This window comes from Ambystoma mexicanum, chromosome 3p (genome assembly GCF_040938575.1).
Source record: "Ambystoma mexicanum isolate Mex_15411 chromosome 3p, UKY_AmexF1_1, whole genome shotgun sequence".
Lineage (NCBI taxonomy): Eukaryota > Metazoa > Chordata > Amphibia > Caudata > Ambystomatidae > Ambystoma > Ambystoma mexicanum.
The window spans coordinates 796,699,845-796,724,001 of record NC_090925.1 but is presented as its reverse complement, the minus strand read 5'-3'; positions in this window follow the sequence as shown (position 1 = coordinate 796,724,001).

The window sequence follows — 24,157 nt, the reverse complement described above, 5'->3', positions numbered from 1 at the left end:
ATAGTACCCGGTGGGTCCGTCGCTGCCGCAGGGGTTTCTTTACTCTTGCCCCCTTCCGCGCCCGAGGGCGACCTAGCATAGGTCTCCATCGTAGGCTGTTTGATCCGGGGTCGCGCCACCTTGGAAGATATCTTGTTGCGTCGATTGGGCCCACGCGCCCCACTGTATCCTCGCGGGGTTCGCTCGCCGGCCCCTTCACTGCGAACCCGGATTCACTCTGCTAGCTCGCCACGACCCATGGCCTCTGCAGTGGGGGCTCGCCCTTATGTTCTTGCCTTCAGCCCGAGGCGCATGCGACCCGTCTATCTGGTTGGGCTCGCCCACGTTCCGACCAACCTTGTCTTCCTCAGTTCATCAGACCTTTTATGGCCCTTTGTCCACAGGCTGCCATCTTGGGTGCTCCCCTTCCTTTGCACAATCGCCACCTTCTTCGGGGTCTGGTTCCGTGAATATGCAGTCTCGCCGTTGGGGAGGGCACGCACCGTGTGCCCCCCACTTTCATACTCCTTTAGATGCACCGTGGGCTCGAAAGTCCGCCGACAACCATCACTTTTTTCCCAGGATCAGGATCGGATCATCAGGAGCTCCTCCAAGTAACGTCCTCTCACGTAGCCATCAAGCCACGCCCCCCATCCAGTCAGAGAGTTGTATCATTTGGAAGGTCTATCTTGACCTGCCTACAATCAAGTCGTGTAAAAAAAGGATCCGGAAGATCCCTAACAAATTGTATCCTTTCTTGGTTACCGTATCCTTTTCAGTTGATACATTGGTGATTTATGACAGAATCAGAAGCCATGGAGGGTACGGATCCTTTAACTGTTTTGACTCAGTTAATCACTGACTTGAGAAATGAAATGATTAAGGCACAGGACATGCTACGGCATCGAATGGATGTTATGCAAGATGCCATGCATGCCACTCCTCAGGGAGCACGGGTTCCAGTAGCCACTGCATCTGGATCTGGGACTACGACACCATCATTATCACAGGAAACTCTTAAAGTGGTTATGCCCACACAGTTTCCCTTGGCTCCTCCGGAAAGGTTCACAGGTGATCCTAAAACCTATAGAACCTTTGTTAATCAGTGCCGACTTCATTTCCTTTGCCGGCCTAATTCATTTCCCGATCTAACACTAAAGCAGCATTCGTGCTTTCCCATTTGGGGGGTACAGCTGCTGCTTGGGCAAATCCTTTATTGGAATCAAATAGCCCCTTGTTGTACGATTGCGATGATCTTCTAGCTGCTATGAACAAAGTCTTTGATATGCGCTACGCTACTCAAGCCACAGATCTGGAGTTGCTGAATCTACAACAAGGCACTCAACCTCTGTTGGCTTACATTGCACGATTCAACCAATTAACAGCCGAAACTCAATGGCCGGAAGACAAGAAGACGGCTGTTTTCTACAAGGGTCTTTCAGAAGAACTCAAAGATGCCTTATCCACGGTCCCAGCGGTTCCTACAGGCTTTTCAGAATTTCTTGATTTAATTTTACAAATTGATGCCCGAAGAAATGCCCGCAAAGGAGAGAGAAAACCTTTCCTTCATGCACCAGTTCGTTCGGATACATCGGCAGCTTCTTCGAATGATCCAGAACCAATGCAAATTGGTGTGGTGAGAGGCCGGTTGTCTAGAGCAGAAAGAGAGAATCGAAGAAAAAATAACTTATGTATGTATTGCGGTTCATCTGAGCATTTACTGGCGGCATGTCCTAAAAAACCAAATAAGCCTTCGGGAAACGCCAAAACTCAACAGTAGCAGGAGTCCCTGTGTCGAGTGTTACATCGGACTCCATTACATTTCCAGCGCATGCACCGATAGCTGTTGAGATGACCTTACGTTTCGATGATCAAAGTTTGGTTTCCAAGGCTATGGTTGATTCTGGAGCCACTAATAATTACATCGATATCACATGCCAAGAAATGTTCTATACCCCTTATAGACAAGAACAAACCTGAAACTGTTAATACTGTGGATGGATCAGTCTTGATTTCCGGTATGGTAACTCAGGAGACTGTACCTATTCAGATGACTTTATGAAATGGTCATTCGGAGGAAATAGTCTTTGATGTCATTGTGACTCCTCAATACAAAATATTACTTGGACTTAATTGGTTGACTCTTCATAATCCCGCCATTGACTGGGTTACGGGATTGATCCAATATCCTTCCGTTTTTTGCAACGAACATTGCTTTACCAGTTAGGTGGTGTCAAATAAATCACATATTTTGGCCTCTATGGAGGGAATTTCCACTATTAGTGTGGTACATCAGAGTGGTACACATATACCAAGTGAATATGCAAATTTTGCTGATGTGTTTGACAAAGGTCAGGCAGAACAGCTGCCTCCACATAGGCAGTATGATTGTCCAATTGAACTAATTCCTGGAGCTAAAATTCCTACTGGTCGAGTTTATTCTTTAACTCCCAAAGAAGATGTTGTCTTGAAAGAATACATCGATAAAGCTCTTGATATGGGATTTATACGGCCATCTCAATCGCCGGCTGCCTCTCCTTTATTCTTTGTTCCAAAGAAGGAAGGAGATCTAAGGCCTTGCATTGATTACAGGGCCATTAACGACATCACCATAAAGAATCAGTACCCTTTACCACTGATTAATGTTCTGTTAGATCAATTAGGAACTTCCAAGTATTTCTCTAAATTGGACTTGCGCGGTGCTTATAATCTGGTTCGCATTCGCGAAGGAGACGAATGGAAGACCGCTTTTAAGACGCGGTACGGCCTTTATGAATATTTAGTGATGCCTTTTGGTCTTTGTAACGCTCCCGCCACATTTCAGTTCTTCATGAACGATATTTTCAGAGATATGATGGACCAATTCGTGGTGATTTACTTGGATGACATTTTGATTTATTCATCGTCTTTTCCAGAACATGTTAAACACGTGTTAGCTGTCTTACAAAGACTGAGAGAGAACAAACTTTTTGTTAAAGCCGAGAAATGTGTCTTTCATACACAAGAAGTTGAATTTCTGGGTTACGACATTACCAATCAAGGTGTTCGAATGAGTCATTCCAAAGTGAAGGCCATATTGAATTGGCCTGTTCCACACAATGTCAAGTCATTATAGTCATTCCTAGGTTTTGCGAATTTTTATCGCAGATTTATTCGTTCTTTTTCCAAAACAGTGGCCCCATTGACAGCTTTAACTAGTTCCAAAGTTCCATTCTGTTGGAACCAGAATGCCCAAGCTTCTTTTGAGATGTTAAAGGAAGCATTTACTACTGCACCTGTACTTCAACATCCTGATCCAGATTGTCAATTTATCGTTGAAGCAGACGCTTCCAGTGTCGCTACAGGAGCTGTACTCTCACAAGTTTGTGCAGAAACTAAGGAGGAGCATCCAGTTGCTTTCATCTCACGCAAACTTACCCCATATGAACAAAACTATACTGTCACTGAGCGTGAATTACTTGCAATCAAGGATGCTTTCCAAGAATGGCGACATCATCTTCTTGGGGCCAAACATCAGGTGCTGGTGTATTCGGATCATAGAAATCTTCAGGCATTCAAAACTATGAAATGTCTTACGGCTAGACAGGCCAGATGGCATGTCTTCTTTGCTCAATACGATTTTCGAATTACTTATCGCCCTGCCAGACAACATGTCAAGTCGGATGCTTTGTCTCGCATCGGTGAAGAGGTGAAAGAAGAACCATCGGTGCAAAACAAGTTGTTGGCAGACCACGTGATATGTAGTTGTTCTGCACAACCTTCCCTAAAAAACGAGTTACAGGAGTGGGTGAAACTAAATCCACAATTGATTCAGGAATTGAATATTGATATATACAATGGTTTGCCTTTTAAACAAGGAGTACTCTATCTACCAACTGGTACCACTCAGAACAAGGCCCTCAGTTGGGGTCATGATTCCTTGATTGCCACCCATCCTGGACAGAAGAAGACTCTAGAGTTGCTGAAAAGATGGTGCTGGTGGCCGTCTATAACACAAGATGTTATAAATTATGTTTCAACATGTTCTGTATGCAGTCAATGCAAGAACACTCCTGGCAAACCAGTGAGTTTACTCCAGTCCCTACCTGTTCCTAAAAAACCATGGGACATGATATCAATGGATTTTGTGGTAGAACTTCCAAGAAATAAAGGCTATGATACCATATGGCTGGTGGTGGACTACTTTACAAAATTGGCGCTTTTTATCCCCTGTATTGGTGTACCAACAGCTGCTGGTCTGGCTGATCTATTCATCCGGCATATATTCCGGTTTTTTGGTCTACCTTCAGTGATAATCACTGACAGGGGCTCACAATTTGCGTCACGTTTTTGGAGAGCACTAAATTCGGCATTACTAATTGATGACAGATTGTCTAGTGCTTATCACCCTCAAACGGATGGACAGACTGAGAGAGTCAATAGCACTATGGAACAATATTTGCGATGTTTGTGCCTGCAGTTTCAGTCAGATTTGCTCAATGTTCTGCCGGCAGCGGAGTTCGCCTATAACAATTCCTACCATAGTGCCATAGGTACTGCACAAAATAAAAAAAAATAAAAAAAAGGTACTTCACCTTTCTATGCTTTGTATGGGCAACACCCACGATCCATTCCTTTGGATTCCAGTTTGTCTCTGGATACTCCTGCAGCAGGACGTAATATTAGAGATCTTAAGAGTCTACAGAAGAAAGTTAAGCAGCAATTGGAGCAAGCTAAAAAACGAGATAAGACCTATGCCGATGCTCATAGAATCCCTGCATCTGTCTACAAAGCAGGTATGAAGGTTTGGCTGTCCACAAAAAACTTGAGGATACCCGGTAAAAAGAAATTGTTGCCTAAATACATCGGGCCATATGAAGTGCTCCACGTTATAAATCCGGCTGCTGTCCGTCTGGCATTGCCAAAACGGTGGCAAGTGCATCCTGTATTCCACGTGTCACTCATCAAACCGTGCTCGGATGCTACTAGATTGCCTATACGGCCTGTTGCTATTTCTGTGAAAGGGTCAGACGAATATGAAGTACAAGACATACTGGACATGAGGCTACGGTCTGGGAAACCGTATTATCTGGTGGATTGGAAAGGTTATGGCCCCGAAGATAGATCCTGGGAACCTCTGTCTAACATTCATGCTCCAGCTTTATTAAGGCGATTTCACTCAAAAAGGGGAGAGGCTGCTCCTTTCGGGGGTGGCACTGTCATGCCTGCTGGACATATCTCTGGACCAGGAACGATCTCTCCATACAAGATGAGTTACGCCCATAGAACCACTAGACCATTCTACTCAAAATGGAGGTTGTTTGATGCATTGCCCGGAAAACGGCGTCTGCATTTTTCACGTCGCTAAATTTCACGTGACTTAGTTCCGGCACGTGTATCACGGCATTGCGTACATAAGCAGCGTGGAAACTCAGATCGCTGCTTCTGATTAAGTCTATTTTGGCGGTTTGTAGCTGAACTCCGGACCTGCGTTCTCGCATTCCTTTCAGCAACTTACTTGGCCTAATTTGAGCATGTTTTCCTCCACACGCTAATTCCTGAGCTGCGTGAATCCTGTTCGCGTGCCAAATCTCCACGCGGACGCTGTCTGCAAGCGCGGCTGTCCTGAGCTGCGTGTATCCTGTTCGCGTGCCAAATCTCCACGCGGATGTGTGTCTGCAAGCGCGGCTGTCCTGAGCTGCGTGAATCCTGTTCGCGTGCCAAATCTCCACGGGGACGCTGTCTGCAAGCGCGGCTGTCCTGAGCTGCGTGAATCCTGTTCACGTGCCAAATCTCCACGCGGACGCTGTCTGCAAGCGCGGCTGTCCTGAGCTGCATGAATCCTGTTCGCGTGCCAAATCTCCACGCGGACGCTGTCTGCAAGCGCGGCTGTCCTGAGCTGCGTGAATCCTGTTTGCGTGCCAATTCTCCACGCGGACGCTGTCTGCAAGCGCGGCTGTCCTGAGCTGCGTGTTTCCAGTTCGCGTGCTAAATCTTCATGCAGAAACGCTGTCTCCAAGCGCGGCTGGCCTGGCTGCGTGTATGCTATCGCGTGTAATCCTGCACGTTGTTTTCTGAACTATTTTGAACCTTTGGTACCTGTGACAGTTAACAGGTGAAATTCTAATTTTTGTTCTTCATGGGAAAGGAAGTATTTCATGAACTATTGGAAGGTGATTGTGCACAGTACATTGGACGCTATCCTGTGGTGCACCAACCCGGTATCTAGCGAGTGCCTCGTGCCGTTCGGGATAAGTCTCCCTTACTAACCTTTCCTTCCCTTGTCGTTTGTTCTACTCCTGGTTTTCTTCAAGAAACTTTCATTGGATTACTTCAGTTTTGCCTTAAGGTCAGTGTCTAAATTAATACTAATTTTGTGTTATGTTAGTATTCGGTTGGGACAGTTTCTTATGATACTTTATCTATCCTAGGCATACTTCCTATACAATTCCCACGCCCTTTCCAGTGATCTATCTCTCTGCCTGTTTCATCCAGTCAGAGAGTTGTATCATTTGGAAGGTCTAACTTGACCTGCTTACAATCAAGTCGTGTGAAAAAAGGATCCGGAAGAGCCCTAACAAATTGTATCCTTTCTTGGTTACCGTATCCTTTTCAGTTGATACATTGGTGATTTATGACAATATCCTGTAGTGCCTTCAGCACTTCTGCTAAAGCGGGAGGGTTCTCCATTTGGCCTGGGTGGTTCAGTAATCCCGAAATCGGGGCTGATGATTCTGTCACAATAGAACTAAGGGAGGAGGATATCAATCCCCTCTCCCGAACCACAGAAGCCGAATGGATCGACCCTCCCACCGTGGTTGGCACGGGCACCTGGATTTTTGAAGTACATGTAGTGTCAAGCGGGGTCTCCTCCTCCGCAGACTCCTCCTCACCTGCTTGGTCAGGTTCTTCCTCCACCCTGACTGAGCTTCTCTTCTTTTTGTCATAAATAGGGCCGCGCTCCCTCGGCCGCCTCCGTGGTCTGAATGTAATGCAGAACCGGAGGTTACCAGAGGAGCACCCCCTAAACGGGGAAAAAGCCGTATAGGCAAAAAACCCTGATGGAATCAAGACCGTAGTGATGAGAAGATCCGAGGTCTTGCCGAAGACTTGCTGAATCGGGAACGTTGGTCTGCCAATATCAGCTATGGAACACTCCGGTATGGAATAAGGAGCAGGTTGCTGGACTCAGCGTGCGGGGATACCGCAGGTCTCTTCGGCTTCAATGGCCTCCGTGAATAAACCGGCATAGAGTGTAACAAGCCGAATATACGGAGCGGTTGAGGGAAGGAATAGAGGAAACACAGATAGGAAATAGATCAGAAAAAGGCACAGAATTACCCCAACCGAGATAGCGTTTGTACCCGGCGGGGCAGGACGAAACGCAAGAAAACACTGATAAGGAATACGCGTGTAATGAAGTAAACGCGTAGTGAAAGCTAAGACAGCTTGGATAGATTCCGATCACCTTACCTGAAGACCTGAAAACACCACAAGTGGAAAGGCACAGAAAAAAGGCTAGGAACTAAGCTGAATAGAGAAAGCGAGTCACTGAAAGGGATTGGCAGCGCTGGTAGCAATTCGATACAACGCGCCGAGCGCTAGTCTGATCCGCAGGTTATAGAAGTGGGCGGCCATGTTGGAATAGACTAGACCGTAAGGCTTGCTTCTGGCATCCATGTTAGTAATATCTCCAGCGATGGACAAGGTTCCAGGGCTGGTGCATGACAGGTAGCCACCTGGCAGTCAATGGGGGAAGAAGGAGTTAGGGAAAAGGGATGGACTAATAAAGGTAAGGAAGGGAAGACAACTAGACATAAACAGCCAAATCACATACAATTCCTGACTTGATACTGTAATACCCTGGAAACCTAACCTGACTCTCCCTTCATAAACTAGTAGGACATAACATAAGTTTCACAAAACACATGGAGCAGTATACATGACCTTTCGAATGTTAGTGACCATGACTTACAAAGTATGACTTAAATCTACATCAAACATATAGCAAGCAATGACATTGAGACAACAACATGCCCCAGTTATGGGTTGACACAAACCCCTGTACATAGAACGATGCTTTCCCCTTGTGGAGAAAACAATGTGACTGAGGAATGCAGACTTAGCAGACTTTTGGTAGTTTCTGGTTAGCAATCATGTCCATGCCGTAGTTCAGACCGTAGCATCCAAACATATGGTTCATAGTAGCAAGTAGCACAAAATATACTATTAAGAGGGCACACTTCAAGAAAGCACACTTAACTAATGGTCCGGACGTTTCCTCATAACGTCCGGACAACGAGTTGAAGCGTTGCTCAATACATGTCACCGCCGCGGCCCAGGAGGACATAGAACACACATAAACACTTAACTGAGTGTCCGGGCGCCTCCTGCGGCTGACCCGGACCTGACGGAAGAGAGTGGATCACACATTAGCCAGCGTTCACTGCTGCGGCTCGGGAGATACAATGCCGCTACCCATGGTCAGCGATAGTCCTTCAGCTGCCTCGAATTGCCCGCCTCCACCTCTCACTTCGCTGCTCCGCTGCTGCTGCTGCCGCCGCCCGTGCTCTCCAACATCAATCATCAGCACCTGAGCATGGGCGGGCGGCCGTTAAGAGCACATTCTCCTAATGCAAAGTGCCTGCAGCTGGTTACCTGCGCGCTTCAGAAAACTACACTCATTCCCCATGCCTGCTTGGAATTGTAGTGTTTTCCCCTATCTAGGCAATACACGTTTTCTCCTGCACCACAACCCCTGATTCCTGACAGTACGAGCTTCAAACGCTTACCTGAATCCCAGCCGCTCTGGCGGAACTCTGACTCCAGAACTTCTCATCCACCTGCAAGAGGGAAAAGACACTCCAGGTTAGCGTGGAAACATCTAGAGGTGCCGCATACCGCGCTTACCCACCGCATTTGTTCTTCATAACCGGCATCCACACTGAAAACGTCGCGGCACCTAAAAGACACAGAAAAATAACTCAGTTCAATGCAAATACAAAAGGGGTGCATCGCGCATCGCGCTCCCACTCACCTTCAGCACTACTCATCTCAGCAGCACGCTGCCATCCCCGGACGCCCGCCATCCTCTAAGGAAGGAAAGGAAAGAAGTTAGAGAACTGTTCAAAAGACTCATTATACTTACCTGTCGGACTCTTGCCAGTGAAGTAACTAGGCAGCAATGAGCCCGCATCAATTAACGCGCCCCTGTGCTGAAAGCAGGATGGAGAGCACACTATCCAAGTAAACAAGGTGAGCTGTGGATCAAAGGGAAGGGTTGGACCCCGGGGAAGAAGGGGTTCAAGCACACAGAGACAATAGGGAGTTAAACTCTACCAATCCTGTGTTTCAGGCCCAGTCTCCAGTCGAGTAGCCTCCAGGGAAGGGTTCGAGGTCGTAAGAGGTCAGAACAGGCTGAGTGACGTCCCCGTGGATACCAGGTAAGCGTTACATCTCTCTTCCGTCCATCCCGGGAAAACCCTCTCAACCTTGGCTTACTCCTTATCTCCTCTCTATGCGGGGCCTTCTCCGACGTCTGGAGAGACTGGGGCTCAAAACTCCCTCACTTTCTAACCACACCTCTTACTTCTCTTACCACACACTCTACAACTCTTGTCTTGCCTCGGCTAAATCCTCCTACTACTCTAACCTACTCCAATCTCAAGCCACCCACCCTCACCGTATGTTCCAAACTCTCTCTCGACTTCTCTCTCCTCCCACTCCTGATCCCTCCTCCAATTCCACACTCTCCTTCTGACTTCGCTAACTTCTTCTCCTCCAAAATTCTCACCCTTTGGCAAAAAATCAACACCCCCTCTGATTTCCCCTCTTCCCCTCCCCCCTCCTCTCTCTCATGTCCATCTTCTCACCCGTCTCCCCTTTCCGAAGTGTCCGCCCTTCTATCCAAAGCCCACCCCACGTCCGCCCCAACTGACCCTCTCCCTTCCCTTCTTATCCCTAAGATTTACCCTCTTCTTATCCCCTACCTTACCTCCTTCTTCAACATCTGCCTCTCCTCAGCAACCTTTCCCTCTGCTTTCAAGCATGCTACGATTAGTCCTATTCTGAAGAAATCTTCTGCTGATCCTCTTCTCACCTCTAACTTCAGACCTATCTCTCTTCTCCCATTCCTCTCTAAGCTTCTCGAGCGCCTTGCCTACTCTCCGCTATCCTCCTTTGTCACTACTTTCTCTCTCCTACCGCCCTTCCAATCTGGCTTCCATTCCAAACATTCCACTGAAACTGCGCTCACCTCTATCCTTAACTCCCTCCTCTCTTTTCGCCATGCCAAGCAATCCTCTACCCTTATTCTCCTCGATCTCTCCGCAGCCTTTGACACTGTCGATCATCCCCTCCTTCTCCACAATCTTTCCTCATTTGGGTTCAAAGGCTCTGTTCTCAACTGGTTATCCTCTTACCTCTCTTCCCGCTTCTTTACTGTATCCTGGGGCGGCCGGATCTCTCCTACCTATCCTCTTGATTACGGAGTACCCCAAGGTTCAGTGCTTGGTCCTTTCCTCTTCTCTCTTTACACCTCCCTTATTGCCCCTGTTATCTCTTCGTTTGGCATCTCCCACCATTTCTATGCCGACGACACTCAACTCTTTCTCTCTTTCTCGTTCTTCTTAACTGACCTTCACCAAAAACTCTCTTCCTGCCTTATGCCATTAAGAACTGGATGTCCTCCCGCTTTCTCTCTCTTAACACTGACAAGAGCTATTCTTTCCCTCCAACTCTCTTCCCCATCCCTCTCCTCTCCCATTCATTCACTTTCCTCCCTCTAATCTCCCTGTCTCTCTCCAAGCTCGTAATTTAGGCGTTCTCTTTGACTCCTCTCTCTCCTTCTCCCAACATATTTCCCTCACTTCTCGCACCTGTTGATACCACCTCTTCAATATTCGCAAAATCCATCCCTCCCTCACTTTCCACGCTACCAAACTCTTAATCTCCTCCCTCATCTTCTCCCGCCTCTTCTATTGCTCTTCCCTACTCTTTGGACTACCTACATCTCATCTGCCTTGTCTTCAAATCCCTCCATGGTCTCGCTCCCCCTTATCTCTCCTCCCTTCTCTCTTTCTACTCCCCCTCCCGTTCCCTTCGATCCGGTGACCATTTCCTTCTCACTGTACCTCCATCCCCCTGTGCCTCCTCCCATTTCCGCTCCTTCCAACTCCTAGCGCCTCTGCACTGGAACTCCCTTCCTCTCGCAATCTGCTCCACCCCGACCTTCTCCTCATTCCGCACTTCCCTTAAATCTCTCCTCCTCCTTGAAACCCCCTCCCCGATCTGCATCCCCTCCCTCCTTATTCTTTCCCCTTGACTATCTCTCTCCCCTCTCCCACCTCCCCTCTCTCTCCCTTCCCTTTCCCTCTTCCAACTCATCACCACCTCTCCCCTCCACCCAGTCCCACTCCCCTATTCCCCCTTTCCTCTTCAGTTAATTGCTGCTCTTTTCACTGTTTTATTGAATGATTCATATTGTAATTTTGCTTCCACTGTTATATTGTTTATGTTTTTATGTATTAAGTTGTTCCACTGTACAGCGCCTTGGTGTAAGGCGCTTTATAAATCAATAAATACAAATACAAATATCCCGGATAAGGGACAGGGGGCATCGATCCTTACAGGTTATACTTTTCAGATCGCGGTAATCCACACAAGGCCTTAACGTGCCCTCTTTCTTGGGCAAGAAGAACAATGGAGTTCCCGCCGGGGATTTGGATGGCAGAATTAACCTTTCTGTACACAATCCTTTAGATATGACTGTAGTTCCTCTTGTTCCCGTGGTGATAAGGAATAGATCTTACCATGCGGTATATCCTCGTCAGGCAAAAGCGGGATTGCGCAATCAAATGGTCGGTGCAGCGGAAGAGGTATTTCCTCGGGTTCTGAAAAGACCTTCCAATATTCCCGGTACTCTGCGGCCACCCTCTGAATGGCACAAAGTCAGGAAGGAACGTGACTGGGTTTGGCAAGCATCTAAAGGGTGCTGGATTCTCCCATTTTTTCTTTGCAACAGGTCGAGGTGCATATATTGGAGCTGGGTATCAGGATTGGAGTACCCCAATTGATATATGGGTTTTGGTGGATGAGCCAAGGGAGTCCTAACACCACCGGATAGGAGGGGGTCTGCAACCCATCAAAAGCGAGTTGCTCAGTGTGTTGATTAATGCGCAGGCCAACTGGTATAGAGTGATGGGTAACCGGACCAGATGATATGGATGTTCTGTCGATTACAGCCACTGCAGTGGGAACATCCTTTTGGACCAGGGACATAGCTTGTGTAAGGTCAAACTCTTGATCAATGTAGTTCACTGAGGCACCACAATCTAACAGAGCAATAGTGGAAATGATCTGTTGTGTTGCAGGATTGAAAAGATGAACATCCAAGACTAAAAGACGAGACGTAGGCATTAAGTGGTGACAGGACTTGGGAAGGACAAGTGAGCAGGGAGGACTTGATGTCTTCTTCCCTTCAGACAACAAGACCATTAGTTTTCTGACGACCTTGGTGGGCGAACCGGACAGGAACCTAGGAAATGCCCAGAAACTCTGCAATACAGGCATAATCGATTTGTTCTTCTCCGTTTCTTTGCTTCTTCTGTAAGCAGACCATGTATTGCCCCCAACTGCATAGGTTCCCCTTGTACATCTGTGACCTCGGCCAGACATATTGGGACTTGTCTGGGGGCTACGACATTCTGAACTGTCATTCTATTTCTCCCTTTCTTTCCATTAAGCGATGATCAATTCTGAGTACCAAGTCAATCAGGGCGTGGAGGTCTTGCGGTTCTCTGTGGTGTACTAACTCATCCTTTATTTCTTCTCTCAAGCCACGTCTGAACAGGGTCCATTGGGTAACTTCGGGCCACTGAGCATCGGTGGCCAATTGACAGAACCGGCTGATGTACAAAATCAGATCCTGTGACCCCGTTGGCGGATATCCACAAGTTGGTTTTGGGCACGAGATGTTAAATTATGGGATTAAAAAGCCCCTAAAAAGGATTTCTCAAATTCCTAAAAATCGTCTAGGATGGTACTGTTTGTGAAAACATAGGGTGCATCCCAGGCCAGGGCGTATCCCAGCAGGTTACTCAGTATGTACCCAATCTTGGCTTTGTCATGGGAAAAGTGGGTTGGACGAAAAAGAAACTCAATCTTGCAGTGATTCACAAACTCAATTAATCTCCTGGGATCCCGTCGTATTTCGTAGTAGTGGAGTGGGTAACATCGTGTGACAAGGCTGCTCTCAAGGTCACATTTTCCTGTTTGAGGCACGTGACCTTAAGATGTAGTGCCTGGAGTTCTTCACAACATTCCTGTAACACCTCCATGTCCGGTTTGGACTCTTGACATCATAATCTGTTAAGCGCCCGGTCACTGGGCTGTGATTTACTGGCTGTTTGGTAGCTGTAGCGTGCTGTCCAGTTACTCTTCTTGGAGCCACTGGCCCGGGGGACTTCCAAGGTGTCGTCCTGTGTAAATGTGGATAGGGAAAGTTGTCCCCTTCTGTCCCAGGGAGATGGACACTCGGGCATGGTTAGGGACCGGCTCCCCCACCCCTCAGGCTCCTCTCCTGGTATTGACAGATGTGGAGGCAGTGGAATCCACTGTACCGGGAGGTCTTTGTTTGGTAATAGAATGGCCGTAAGTGGTAGAATAGCTTGTAGGAAGCCAACCCTAGAGCAGACAGAAGGAACAAGGCCAGGTGGCAGGCAAGCAGACGAGGGAGGAAGACAGGCAGAGAGAGAAAGGTGAGAGAGAAAAGAGGCCAAGGGGCAGCAGCAACAGGATCCAGGAAAACGGAACCCAAAGACCAAGGCTACTGGAGACGCAAGGAACCAAAGTCCCGTCGCCTTTTATCTGCAAAATGATGGTGGTTCTGGCATCGGTTGTTGCCCAGGAAACCAGACGCCTTTGTGGCCAATCACAGGAGCCCCTGCTGCAGGGCAGCACCATGACGTGGGTTTGTCTTCTAGGTGAACCCAGATGTACCCCTAGCGAGCGCTGTACCCCGGCATCCCGCCTGTATGCCGTAGCGGGGGCTGGTTGTACGCCCACCTACACCACCGTGTGTGTCAAGGAGTTCCCCCCTTCTCACCTGGGTCCGGTGTTTGCCGGTGTCTTCCATCGCTGCCTTCTTGCGAACGCTCCTGGTCTTGGACAGCGCTGCTCGAGTCTCGTCTGGTTCCAGGTTGTGTTTAGTTCCGGGATCGCGGAGTCCAGGAATCCGGGAGACTGGAAAAGGCTAGAAATGCCCGGAACCAGGAAGGGGGAAAGGGACAGGAGTGGGTAATAGCACTGGGACAAAGGAAACAATACCACGAGCTACGAACACACGTCTGGGCTACTCTGCAATAGCATTGAGATGTGCGGAGCCGCGGAAGGCGTGGTCTATAAATAGATCACGCCGCGCTCAGCGAATGGAGCGTGCAAGGGCTACAGCTCTGAACGGCCATGTTGGAAGTAGTACGGAATGTAAGCCCTCTTGAGACAAGGACCAGGAGGTCCAAAAGGGGCGTGATCTGAAGTTCATGACAGCATGCCTCCTCCGAAGGCCTTTCCCTCCAGGTTTGCCCGGGTGTATTAGGTGAAATCTTCTGAGCAACAGAGGAGCCTTGATATTTGAAATAGGTTCCCAGGTCCTTTCGCTAGGAGGATATCCTTTCCACTCCACTAGGTATTGAAGATGGCCCCGCTTATACCTGGAGTCACAAATCCGGGACACCTCATATTCGATTTGGTTGTCAACCAGTAGAGGAGGTGGTCTACTGGATTTTTGAGAGGATTCGATGTGGGGTTTCAATAGGGATGTGTGAAAAACTGGATGAATTCTTTTCCAGGAGTCAGGTAGCTTGATTCGATATGAGACAGGATTGATAATCTCCTTGATGGGAAATGGACCATAGTAGCGGGGAGCCAGCTTGTTTGGTCGTAAGTGTCTAGGAAGTAGTTTTGATGACAACCACACTCGGTGACCGACCGCATAGGAAGGACCTGGTCTTCTCTTGGAATCCGCATACCTCTTGGTCGGTGATCTGGCTTTCTCTAAGTGTTCTTTAGCCTCCCGGGGAATGTTGATAAGAGTTTCGATCCAGGAGTCAACAGTAGGTACTGGTGTAGGGTAAGGAAGAACTGAGGGTAAGACCGATGGATGGAACCCCTGGCTACAATAAAAGGGGCTGGTCTGTAGCGCTGAGTGTTCGGAGTTGTTGTAAGCGAATTCTGCAACGGGTATCAGGATAGACCAGTCATCCTGGACCTTGGTGGGGAAACATCGGAGATATTGTTCCAGGGTCTGATTTGCATGTTCTGTTGCTCCGTTGGTTTGGGGGTGATATCCTGAAGAGAGGGCACGTTGGATTCCTAGTACCCGACAGAGGTGTTTCCAGAATTGTGTAATGTATTGGGGACCCCGGTCAGATATGATCTTGGAAGGAAGCCCATGTAGTCGGAATATGTGTTCCAGAAATATTCCAGCTAGCTCTGAAGAGGAGGGCAGTTTCATCAGTGGCGTAAAATGGGTCATGTGGGTAAACAAATCTATGGTGACCATGATGGAAGTATATCCTCGGGAAGGTGGTAACTCCACTATGAAGTCTTTAGCGATGATTTCCCATGGTTTAGAGGGTAGAGTGGGCTGCAGAAGAAGACTCGCCGGTCTTTTGTTATCATGTTTATTTTGGGCACAGGTTATACAAGCCTGGATGTATTGCTGTACGTCAGACTTCATTTTAGGCCACCAGTACTGTCTCTGTATAAGACAGAGGGTGTTGGTGATACCTAGGTGCCCGGAATGGAGTGTGTCATGACAAAGGTTTATTATTCTTTGCTGTACCTTCCGTGTAGGAATGAGTAGTGCATTGTCCTTGAATAAGTAGCCTTCCTTGGCTCTTCATTTCCAGAGATTTCGTTTTGAAATGTCCTTCCATAATTCCGAGGATTGAGTTTGCGATCAGACTTCTTCCAGGAGATCAACTGCTTGGGCTACGAAGATCGTGGGAGAGAACATTTTAGGAAATGCCTTATCTTCAGTGGTCACGTAGTCAGAACGGCGAGACAAGGCATCAGCGGTCAGGTTCTGTGATCCAGGGACATGGGTAATGTGGAACTGATACTGGGCAAAAAAGTAGGCCCAACGTGCCTGACGACGGTTCCTGCACTCCAGTGACTGTAGAATCTGAAGGTTTCGATGATCAGTACGGACTTGGACAGGATGTCTGGCTCCCAGAAGTAGGTGTCGCCATTCAGTGAAGGCTTGGCGAATGGCTAAGAGTTCCTTTTCTAGGACGGAGTAGTGCGTTTCACTAGGAGTTAAGATTCTTGACAGATAAGCAACGGGGTATTCCAAATCGTCCTCCATCTTCTGCTTCAACACTGCTCCTATACCGTAATTAGAGGCATCCGTTTCCACTAAAAAGGGTCGACTTGTATCGGGTTGAGCCAAAATGGGAGCTTGTGTGAACTCAGTCTTTAAACGCTGAAATGCAGTTTCTTGTAAGGTTGACCAGACAAATAGGGTGTCCTTCTTTAGCAGAGCCACAATGGGTTGTACAATCTCGGAAAAGGTGGCTATGAACTTCCGGTAGAAATTGGCTAGTCCTAGGAAGGATTGGATTTGTTTCACGGACTTGGGAGTAGGCCAGGCGAGAATGGCCTTTACTTTTGAAGGGTCCATGCCAATCCCCTCTGGACTAAGGATAAATCCCAGATAGTGCACAGAGGTAACGTGAAACAAACATTTTTCAGGCTTGGCTAAGAGGTGATGTTCCCGGAGTCTTTGTAGAACTGCCTTAACATGTCCTTCATGCTTCAGAGGGTCTTTGGAAAAAATCAATATGTCGTCCAGATAGACAATGACGAAGAGAAACAACATATCAGAGAACACCCTATCCATAAAACGTTGGAATACTGCTGGGGCATTGGCTAGTCCAAAGGGCATGACCAGGTACTTGTAGTGACCAAAGGGTGTTCTAAAGGCGGTCTTCCACTCGTCTCCTTCCCGGATACGGATAAAATGGTAGGCACCCCTGAGATCCAATTTGGTGAATATTACAGCTCCTCTCACAGCTTCCAGGATATCCGAGATCAGGGGCAGTGGGTACCGATCCTTGAGGGTGCATTGATTTAGGCCTCTATAGTCGAGGCAAGGTCTGAGTTCCTTGGTATCCTTCTTGGGAACGAAGAACAATGAAGCACCCGCTGGAGATTTCGAGGGTCTTATGGTGCCGTTTTCAAGATTAGTGTCTAGGTATTCCCGAAGGGCCTTTTCCTCGGGTTCGGAAAGAATGAACATTCTGCTGAAAGGAATTACAGCTGAGGGATCTGTATCTATGGCACAGTCTTCAGGCCTGTGAGGGGGTAAGGCCTGGACTATGGCAGTAGAAAATACATCAGCATATCCCTGATAGGCCTCTGGAACTTGTATGACATTGGAAACCATGAGTAGTGTTTCTTGGTCTCTTGGTAGTTCTTTAGGAGTTACCGAGGAGGGATCCAGGGATAGACAGTGGGACATACAGAACTCTGAGCCCAGGAATAATGATCCTGCTGTCCAATTGATATACGGATTGTGCTTTTGTAACAAGGGCATACCCAAAACCATGGGGTAATGGGCTGACTTAATGATGTCGAATGTAATCCGCTCTTGATGATATTTTATGGAAAGTTGGATCTCTTTAGTCTGCAGGCTTATGGGTCCTGAAGAGAGGTGTCTTCCGTCAATTGCTTCCACCGGCTGCATGGTGTTTCGTGTCTCGTACGGAATATGATGACTAACAACCCAGTCTTTATCAATGAAAATTCCCATAGCTCCGCAGTCCACCAAGGCCAGAATGCGATAGGTCTTGTCTTTGGAGGGCGACAGGAAGGCCTGTAGTATCACCAAACTGTTTTGTCCAGGAGAGTTCAAGGATGGAATTGATGTGGAGCAAACATCTCTCTCCCGAATCTCTGCTCCATTTAAGATCGGGAGCTGGCGTTTCCCGAACGCCGAGGAGGTGCCAGAGGACATTCCCTGACCAAATGTTTGTCTGAAGCACAATACATACACAAACCTGTATGGATCCTTCTCAATCTTTCTTGAGGTGATATGGGTCCACGAAAGGCTCCAATTTGCATGGGTTCAGGTTCTGGGACTGGACTTGGGTTTGCGTCGGTTCTGGCTGTGCTCTCAAAGGACGTCTTGGGTGGGTTTCCCTTGGATTTCTTCCTTTCAGCCTTCCTTTCCTGGATGCGAAAGTCTATTTGCAAGGCCAGGTCCATTAGTGCTTGGAATGAATTTGGTCTGGCCACCCTGGCCAGCTCATCCTTGATCTCATCGTTTAGGCCTCTCCTGAACAGGGTAAAACTAGCCTCAGAGGACCAGTCTGCTTCCTTAGCCAATTTTTTAAATCTGGTCACATAAGTGAGAATATCTTGGGAGCCCTGGTGAAAATCCAGCAAGCGTTCTTGGGAAGTATAGACCTGCTCTGGACGGTCAAACATGCCTTTAAGGGCCTGTATGAACCCATCGTAGTCGTCTAGGAGGGCATCACCGGAGTTAAGAAGGGGTGTTGCCCAAGTTAAGGCGTTGCCGGAAAGGTGGGATGTGATGAAACCCACCTTAGCCCAAGGAGTCGAGAAATAATAGGGCTTAAAGGTAAAGTGGACCGGGCATGAATCCAGGAATCCGCGAAGTGTTTTTGACGAACCATCATACTTGTCAACAATACCGCCCAACAGGGCACCCTCCTTTGTAGCAGAATCCCGGGACAAGACCAATTGTTTGAGCGCGGCGTTTTCCGCCTTAAGATTTTGAACCTTGGTTGATAATTCTTGCATGCGTCGCATTAAGTCCTGCACGGCGGCTTCCATCTCGTTTTTGGCGTCTCAAAATGTCAAAGAGTTCCCCCCTTATCACCTGGGTTTGGTGTTTGCCGGTGTCTTCGATCGCTGCCTTCCTGCGAACGCTCCTGGTCTTGAACAGCGCTGCTTGAGTCTCGTCTGGTTCCAGGTTGCATTTAGTTCCAGGATCGCGGAGTCCAGGAATCCGGGAGACTGGGAAAGGGTAGAAATGCCTGGAACCAGGAAGGGGAAAGGGACAGGAGTGGGTAATAGCACTGGGACAAAGGAAACAATACCTTTAGCTACCAGCACACGTCTGGGCTACTCTGCAATAGCATTGAGATGGCCAGAGCCGCGGAAGGCGTGGTCTATAAATAGATCACGCCGCGCTCAGCGCATGGAGCGAGCAAGGGCTACAGCTCTGAACGGCCAAGTTGGAAGTAGTACGGAATGTAAGCCCCGTTGAGACAAGGACCAGGAGGTCCAAAAGGGGCGTGATCTGAAGTTCATGACAGTGTGTACAGCGACCAGGAACCTTTTGGCAAGTGACGGTGATGAGCAGAACTCTTGGAAACTGCAGGTGAGTGTTGGCGGAACGTGACAAATCGTCACATGCGCCACGAAGTGATCCACAACCACCACCAGCTCCTCTGCAGATTTAGTCTGCCATCCTATGCACACGTTCTTTAGCTGTGCTTGTACTTTGGGTAATAGGTATGCTACAAAGGAGTTCTCTATAGCTTCTTGTGTGGTTTTGTTAGGCTTAGTAATACCAGAGTATTGAACAAACACCGCCTTCAGACGATCCAAATAGTACATTGGGGATTCGCCTTTATTTTGTTTGCAATTCCCTATTTTAGCCGAGTCAGTTTTGGGGGTGCAGATCTGAGGGATGGCAGTGGTTATTCTCTCTCTAGCCTGCACTAGAGCATCTCCATTACCAGGATCGGAATCAGGCCAGGTGGGCGTTCACTCTCTCAACTTGGGTGTTATTACTATCCTAATTAGCTGGTTCATATCAGCCCAAGAGGGATTGTAGCACTGTATAAAAGTGATTCGTTTTTCTATCAATCGTTGTGGTTCTTCCCTAATATTTGGGAACGCCTTAGCCAGGTTAAGCAGGTCCCCTGGAGTCGGAGGGACATATACAGTGACAAGATGAGGCCTATTCCACCCTCCTTTATCCACTTAATTTCCTACCAGCATTTCTCTAAAGGGTGCTTGGAGAACCTGCAAGTCTCTCCCATACACCATGCCTCCTCTATTTACAGACACAGTTAAAGAAGGAGGTGCAGCAGGCAATGGGGCTCTCGTTTGGGCTCCCATGTTGCTCAGTCCAAGCAGTATAGGTACGAAGGGTCCGGCGAGCTGAGCTGTATCGCCACAAGGGCTGGCCCGCTCCTGCTGCTTGTGCCTCCTCTCCCGCCTGTTGCTGGCTGCTCACACATTAGTGAAACAGCCAATTGCATCTTCAGCCGTTTCCCCATCCTGATCATCCTGTTCAGAGCATGTCCTTCCCTCAACTATCTGGGGGCAAAGGTACATGGATTTCTCAGACACTCCACTGTCCTCGCAGTCTGTCACTGACCTCCATTAGTCCTTTTACTTTGCCCTCATTGCGTCTAGCTGTCACCTCCTCTAACCAAGTTGCAAACGCGCCCACTGCTTCAGGCTTATTTTCACCTTCTGTTCCTCTCCGGCTCATCTGAACACACTGAATGTGTCCAAATTAAAAATTCCATCTATAGGGAACTTGGTATACTTAAGCCGTATCAGGAAGTGTCAAGAGATTAAGAAATCGCAAGTCGTACTATTAAAGTTTGTGAGCATATGATGCGCAGGGGTACCATTAGGAGGTGCTTCCGCCTGTTTAGAATGGACTTTGCCCATTATCTATCCCTAGTTATGTTCTCAATTGCCTCGTTTTTATTTTCTCCTGTACCATTCACTATTTGACTCCACTTCTTTGTGGTCCTGAGAGGGAAAGGGAATTTTACCAGAGACTCCACTGAGCAGTCCTGAAAAGTGCTAAAGGGAAAATCAACCTGCAAACATCTGTCTTTCCCTATTTACAGGTTTGGCTTTACTGTCCCACCATCCAAATCCGGTTTTTACCTATCCTGTTCTACTTCCCTACCTAAACCCTATAATACAAACAGAGATGCCTCTTAGGGCCATTTAGGGGTTGCAAGGGGTCGCAACTGCGGCCCCTGAGGTCTCCCTTGCTAACCCTAAGAACATTTTTCTTTTAAAATGTTTTTTTTTAATGCAAGGTCCTGGGCTGTGGCCAGTGCCATGTGGCTCTTTGCTTCTGGAGTGGCTGGCTTTCTTGTTCAAGTCTCTTTAAAAAAACAAAAAAAAGTACAGGGGTTCCACAAGTCTAACACTTTCAGCAGTGACCCCAAATAAGAAAGAATAGGAATACCAAATATTTTGTCTTTCTGGAATTCATTACAATAATTGCTAGACTCATTAAAGGTTTGTTTCAGGCACACTTCAGCGGGTGAGTCACTTATTTAGTCTGTTATTAAACACCTCAACTCAGCCTTTCATCCTTCTGAGGTCGATAAATGAGTACCAACACAGGTTGGTTGATAGTGTATGTATATTAATCACTGAAGCGTAAGTGCTATATAATAACACATCATTATCATTTGCCCATGGATGTCTGCTTGTAGTCACAGTAATTTGGTAATATGGGCCTATACACGCTGATCTTAACGATAAATATTGATTGATTGATTTATTTACTTATATAGCGCTATATACCAAGGCGCTGTACAGTGGAACAACAAAATACAATATAACAACAACATTTAACAATGAGAGCAAAATTTACATCATGAATCATTCAACAAAACAGTGCAAAGAACAATTAATGGAAGGGGAAAAGAGAGGAGTAGGAGAGGGGAGAGAGGAATCAGATGAGGGTAAGAAGAAGGGGTTTAGGGGGAAGTGAAGAGGGCAGAGAAGGAGTTTTCAAGGAGGAGAATGGAGGAGGATGGATTTAAGGGAAGAGCGAAATGAGGTGAAGGTTGTGGTACAGCGGATTGTAAGAGGGAGTGAGTTCCAATGTAGGGGTGCAAGGAGTTGGAATGAGCGGAAACGGGAGGAAGCACAAGGGGAAGGAGGAACAGTGAGAAGGAAATGGTCAGTGGAGCGAAGGGAGCGGGAGTGTGTCATCATGTATTTCTTGCGTGGTGCCAAAAATTAAAATTTCATTGCTGTAATTCAAGCAATTTGGGATATGCTTGATGACCTGATGAATTTCATTTTGGAATATTTCGGCCGCTGATGACACTCCAAAGCTGAGCCTTTTGTACCTGAAAAGTCCAAGGTGTGTGGAGAAAGTAGTGATATATCTCGAGGACGGATGCAGTTCGAGCTGGTGATAGCCCTGATTTAAATCCAATTTTGAAAATACTCTTGCACCATGGAGTAGGTGCATCATATCCGTCATTCTGGGTGCAAGATGACGTTCCCTTTCTATTGCCACATTGGGGGCCCTCATGTCTACGCAGATTCTGATGCTGGCATAGTTCTCCTTTTTGGGCACAGGCACAATGGGGGTTCAATTATATCTTGTTCTAACAGGGACCATATTTCATCTTCTACATGTGTCTGGATATTAGGGGAATGCCCCTGTAGGGTTGAGCGATATGTTATATTTGCGTATTAATGTGTAGTTTGATCTATTTGTCTTTGAGTTTACCCAGACCTTTAAAAAGCGTCGGGAACATCTTCTGTATCATGTCCTTCGGATTGGCAGTGTATGCAGACATGATCTGATACATTATATGTATGAGACCCATCTGAATGGCGGACCAGAAGCTTAGTATGCTTCCCCCTGGTACCTTAGTATGTATATTTTAACTTTCAAGCTTTTGTCCTTGTATTGACATATGACTATGAACATGCCTTGGCAGTTGAGGGGTTTGTTCGAGCCATATGCGTAGATTTGAGTGTCTCCTTTGCTTAATTCTTTCTTTCTGGCTAGAGATGTGTATGTGTCCTCGTTGATCACGTTTACAGTGACTCTGGTGTCGATTAGAAATTCACGACTCTGTCCGTTTATCTGCAGCAATAATGTCGGGCTGTATTCTGCAGCAATGCTGTTCCCAATGGCATGGACATATCCTCTCTTCCGGTCTATGCTGGATGAGGAGGAGCGCGAATCACGTCGACGTCATAGGGATTCTTCCAGGTATCTGATCTTCTGTCGCATGGGCCATCTTTGCGAGTCCTGCCTGCTCCTGTAGCGACTAGAGTGCTCACTTTTCTTCTTCACGCCATCTGTCTCTGCGTGATGACTCTTGTGAATCACTGTGGGAGCTGCACCTACTAGTGGTGGGGGATCGCCACGTGTTGGGTCTCGGCTTTCCCGGCTTGCTGTTACATATCGGCCCCGTCCTGCAGTACCTCCCATTTCTTGTGGCCACATACGGGGGCAAGTGCATTCCAAAACTTTGTTGTGGCTTCGGTATCGGTTGCCATGGCGTCTGGCCGTACAGCAGAGAACGTTGCATCAGCTGAGACGTCCTGTGCGTAGAGAACGCGTAAGGAGGCTCCGCCCCTCTGCAACATAAAAGCCGAAGGGACTCAGCGGCTTGTTGCTGCTAATTGTGGCGTTACGCTCCTATGGTTTCATCCCGTTCCAGTGCCTTAGTTCCTTTCCTCTTGTTATTTGACTTCCTGGTTATTCGACCCACCTTTGTCTACTTGGATTGTCCTTGACTGTTCCTTCAACCTGATTTTTTAACTCTGTTGCTGACTTCGGATTGTCCTTGGATTGCATTTGTTTTTTCCTCCATTTTGATCAGTGAACCAGTTGCCGAATTCGGACTGTCTTTGGATTTCCACTGTGCTTTTGCCTGTCTGGTGAGATTACTTTTCTTGCCGCTCTACGCAATTTAAACTATCTTCCCACGCGGACTACCACACTGCACATTACAAGACTGCCTCATCAACTTGGTCTGTGTTTGTGTAATTAAGGTAACCCATTCAATTCACCTGTATTGTCCATTACCTGAAATCACCAGTTTTTCTCATACGTGTGGATTCCTGGAACTACATACTCCTTTTCTACTTCAACCAAGTGCATAGTAGTGACGCTTTCCAGTGTATGCACCATCCCGTCACTAGTGCGATCCTTGTGCCGCCTGGGTATATTATTCCTTACTAACCTTCCCATTTGTTGTTTTGTACCTGCCTTTGTTTTTCCTTTCGACTGGTACCCAACTTACCTAGGAATCCCACTTATCAGGTCTGTTGGGGGTTGTATCAGTCATAGTTAGTTTGTGGTTATCATTTGTGCACACTCATAGTTTTGGGTTTTCTTGTAGGTTCATCTATTAAGGTCCAACACCACTTC